The sequence below is a fragment of the Rhinopithecus bieti genome, unplaced genomic scaffold (genome assembly GCF_001698545.2).
Source record: "Rhinopithecus bieti isolate Rb0 unplaced genomic scaffold, ASM169854v2 scaffold_21703, whole genome shotgun sequence".
NCBI lineage: Eukaryota > Metazoa > Chordata > Mammalia > Primates > Cercopithecidae > Rhinopithecus > Rhinopithecus bieti.
The window spans coordinates 2,507,007-2,511,493 of NW_016812332.1; the positions used below are offsets into that span (position 1 = coordinate 2,507,007).

Below are 4,487 nucleotides of genomic sequence, written 5' to 3' on the forward strand. Positions count from 1 at the left end.
TCCGCTCCCCCATTGGCTTCTGCCCCTCCCCCTTCTTCCTCCGCCTCTCCCACCATTGGTTCCCTCTCCTACTCCATTCCTTCTCACCTTTTCCCTTTTACCCATTGGCGTGAGTATTTTTCCTCAGCTTCCCTCTTTCTCCGTATTCCGTTCCTCCTCAGTCCCATCCTCCACGCTTTGGAAGCTGCTGCCTTGCTGCCCGGAGCGCCGTCGTCCCCGAACCTCCCCTGCTTTCTCCCTTTCCTTCTGTTCCGGTTTCTGGTCGTAAGTCAAGAGCAAACCACCGTACTGCAAAGGAACCAGATATTGTGCTCGCGGTTCCAAACCGGGCACGGGCACCGAATGCTTCTCGATAAATCTCCTTATGGTCTCTGAGCATTAAAGAATGCAAGGGAGGAAAACATGCGCCCAAGCTGGTTCGCAGGAACATGCTCGCGTGTCTGCGCCTGTGTGCGCGGCCAGTTTTCTGGCTGAGGATCGCTTGCCAACTACAGACATCACCCGCCCAGGACCCGGTGCCACACTCACCCAGAAGACGAAACTCCACGGGAGCGAAAAAAGGAGTCCATTTCTCCGTCGGCACGGCGCGATGCAGGCCCCTGATTCAGTACGTTCTGTGGAAGTGGAGCGAGAAGCCAAGACGAGGAGCGAGAAGCCAAGACTTGGGGCGAGAAGCCAAGACTTGGGGCGGGTCTCAGGGTGGCCCAAAAGACCCTGTTCACGCCACTGCCAGCCTAACTTTAGGAACTGTCGGCCACCTGGCTTTTATTATACCGCCTTAAACATACTCACTTTGAGACTCTAGAAATTTCACAAGTCTAGAGATAGAGCACACTAGCCTTTGGGTGTGTTTCTCATGAGGGCACTGGCGCTGAATGGTGCAGTGAGAAAGGACGGTAGAAACCACTGCCTTTGCTTTTACCATTGAAGAAACTGAGGTCCTGTGACTTTCCCGAGGTCATCGGAATCTGCCTTACACAGGAGACTTAAAATAGTTCCCAGCAGATAAAAGAATGAGCAAAACCACATCTACTCCAATTTGTTAAGTCTAAAAGAAAGTAATTGAGGGGGGATTCCTCTTTGGGGAAAGATTTATTTCCTGCATTGAAAATAGTTTATTGTTAGTAAACATATAAAAGTATTTTAAATTCCAGTTATTCTTTATTTTTTACGTTACATAAGGTAATGAAGTTAGCCAAGGTTGCTTTTTAGTGTTATAATGATGCAGCTGCTGCCAACCAGAAGTACATTTACGGTCTGTCAGTAAAGAAAACAAAAACTGCCTGTTGGTAAAAATCTGTTAGAAAATATTTGTCAGTAAATCTGTCACAATATTCCAGCAGAAGTTCTGTTCGTTTTTCCGTCCTCCTGCCCCTCTTTCATATTTCTCAAAGGTAAACTTAATAAAGGTAGAAGAGACATTTCTAATTTTTCTATATATCTCTTGCTCCCTAATTTCTAAAAGGCATGACTAAAATCCCTTATTCGAGCATCTGAATCCTCCCTACCAAGTAGGTTAAGAGTAGGTTAGGTAAGGTCTGGAGCTACTTCTTTCTTTCAGTTACAAATTGTAGGTGGGAAAGAAGGGTAGGAAAGAAACTTGCAATGAGAGGAAGCAGAAAAAAGTAAAAAAGGAGAAAAGGGAATTTGGTGGGTGATCCAACCATCAAAATGTGGTATTAATGCCATAGGTATCTACACCACTTATATAAGTTGGAAAGTTAATGCACTCCAACGCATGTTTTTATCTTTGCACTAAAAGCCCTTAAGAATACCTGAAGTAAACATATAGAAAGTATTTTAAATTCAAGCTATTCTTTATTTCTTACGTTATGTAAGGTACTGAAGTTTGCCAAGGTTGCTTTTTTAGTGTTATAATGATGCAGTTCAAAGTCATAACCTGAATAAGATGTTAAGTACTATAGAGTGTATACCCTAAAGATACTTTAAAAATTATGTCCTACATAATCAGAAATTTTAATAACCATGGACATGTATCAACATAAACAAAAGCCAAATAAATCAGGGCTTCTAAAGAAAACATAAAAAGGTGTAATGTTCAGTTATAGGTCATGATACTGGAGGTGGGGAAGACTTGAAATCTCGTTTATTTTCTTATAATGAAGACACCAGAAGATGTTAAAAAAAAAAATCACAATTTCCAAACAATGATTTTCATAGTCGACATTATTTTCAGTTCTTTATCTTGATTTAGGGAGCCTGGAAATTTAGGATTTTGTTTCTTATCAATACTAATAGTCTAAAGGTGCTTACCAGTACAAATAAGTTATTGTATGTAATTTGTTCTTCTCAAAAAATAGAGTTTTCTATATCAATAAAATCTGAAATGGGAATTGGGGCCAGAATTCTGTAGCTAATAATGCTTACATATCTATAAATAAAAGGCATTAAAGAGCAGGAGGAAAATATATAAGATGGCATCTTTAAAATTGATCAGGAGCCAAGACTTCAGAGAAAAAGTTTTAAAACACCCACCCTCCCTACTCAAAAGGAGAATTTTTAAGAAAATAGGTAACTTATTTACACACACGCACGCGTGCACACACAAATATGGGAGAGAAATGGAATAAATATTAACAAGCCCTCTCAAATCAACTACTCTTCTTATCTAGAACAAAAAAGTTAAGCCGCTGTTCTGCTGTACCAGATGATTAAAATAACTGGACTCTTTGTTCCTCATTTACTTTGAAAAAATTAGAATAAGATTTGTCAGGCATTTTAGGTTTCTAATTTAAGTTTTCTTCATAAATCTCTAGTTCTTCATCACATCCTAATGAAGTATTAATATGCATGGTCTTTTTGAGATCAAAAGACATGACAGTCATAAAAAAAGTTATCATAATTCCAGCTTCTACCATTAGTGGTAATACTGCAGTATTCAAATGTTTCATATAATATGGCTTCAAAAGAACTTACCCTATAGAGGCGTCTACACCCCCTGCTGGAAATCTTTGATCATAACAACTTTGGCTTCTGTAGTCTCAATCAAGAACATATGAAAAGCCAAATAAAGGGCCTTACCACTCATGACAGAATCGACCAATACTTTAGCCTGTCTCATACAAGACGGGCTATTGGAGAACAACCTATCTCAGAATATCACCTTGATTACAGACAAAATACACAAAGAGGATGGAGACTAATGATATAAATAACTAAATAGCCAAAACACTTTTAAGATATTTGCTTAATTTCCAACTGTATTTCCACTCTTTACCTTATCCCCATCTCCTGCCTAGACTTCTCTTTTTCTATCTCATACACTTAGGCCTACTTGGGGGGAGGAAAAAAGGTAGGATAAGATGGGATGTTAATCCTTCAGGTAGTCTAATAATGGTGTATCAATCCCCAATAGCCATTTGCTGCGTTAAGGTGCTTAAGGGCTTTCCCCAAATTTGTTTTATGGCTACCAATGATATTTTCAACATGAAGAAAAGGTGCTAATTATGCCTTGGCTATTACTGTAGAAAACATTTTGACAAGAGTTAAGGTAATTGTGAGCATGGGACTGGAACAGGAGGAAAGTAGTGCATTGACCTTCTTGGCATTTTGTTCCATAGAGCCTTGTTCTGTTGATATTCTAGAACTGTATTTTCAGACTGAAATCCCAAAGATGGTATCAGAGTCTAGCTTCAAAATGTCATTCTCATGCAACTCTAGTCCTAGGACATAACTGAAATAGTGAAAGCAGCACACTATTTTTAAATAATTAGTATTTTGTAAAGATTATTTGTAATGCAGACTCCTTTTAAAGGAAAACAATTCATTCAGATCCCACCAGCACAAATACTTTAATTAGACAAAATCTTCAAGTTATTTCCTCTCACAAAAGGAGGTATTGTTGGGCCATCTGGACCCTCTATTGAGTTTTTATGAAAGATCACAGCTTGAATTTAATCAACCCCAATAAAGTTAACCCCATAAAGCTAAAAAAATAATTGCAAGGGTTGCTAACTGAAGGATTTGAATTCTCTCTTTGAGATTGTTACCACTGTCATTTGTAAATCATTACAATGGGAAACAGGAACTTGTATTGCTTGACTGTTTAACCTCATGAACATAATTTTTGTGAATTTCCCACTCTCTTTAGACCAAATTTAGATTGTGAGTCTCTCTACATAGGAATAACAAAATGAATGTTTGGCTCTATATAATAACTAGAAGATCATTAGTAGACTGTTTGATAATATAAAATGTTTGATAATATAAAATGAAACACTCTAGGTTTTATGGATTTCTGTGGATTTGTTGCTAACAGAAGGCTTATATTTTGAAGTGCCAGCTGAGATAATCACTTTGGAAAATACAAATCATTTAAAGAAATCGCTGAATTCACCTGTGAACGTTGAGTTAGATGTCCTTCTTCAAGTACAATAGACATATCTCCACATAACATCTCTCTAGTAGGTAAATGTGTGTTACTAACAACAAATAACTATGGGTCTGAAACATCTGGAAGCATTCTG

General features: G+C 38.2%; 1 protein-coding gene across 3 annotated transcripts in view; it reads right to left on the reverse strand.

Moving 5' to 3' along the window:
• ARHGAP5 (Rho GTPase activating protein 5) overlaps nucleotides 1–1,387 on the reverse strand; it is a 70,460-nt gene extending 69,073 nt beyond the window's left edge. For 2 of the 3 annotated variants that reach the window (XM_017895897.1, XM_017895896.1), the window contains exons 1-2: nucleotides 529–1,387; nucleotides 88–288 (exon numbers count right to left, since the gene is read on the reverse strand). The gene's annotated coding sequence lies outside the window, so the exon portion shown is untranslated. Of the gene's footprint in view, nucleotides 1–87 lie in introns of all 3 variants that reach the window. The other variant, XM_017895894.1, reaches the window with a different exon arrangement.
• Nucleotides 1,388–4,487: the final 3,100 nt, after the last annotated feature.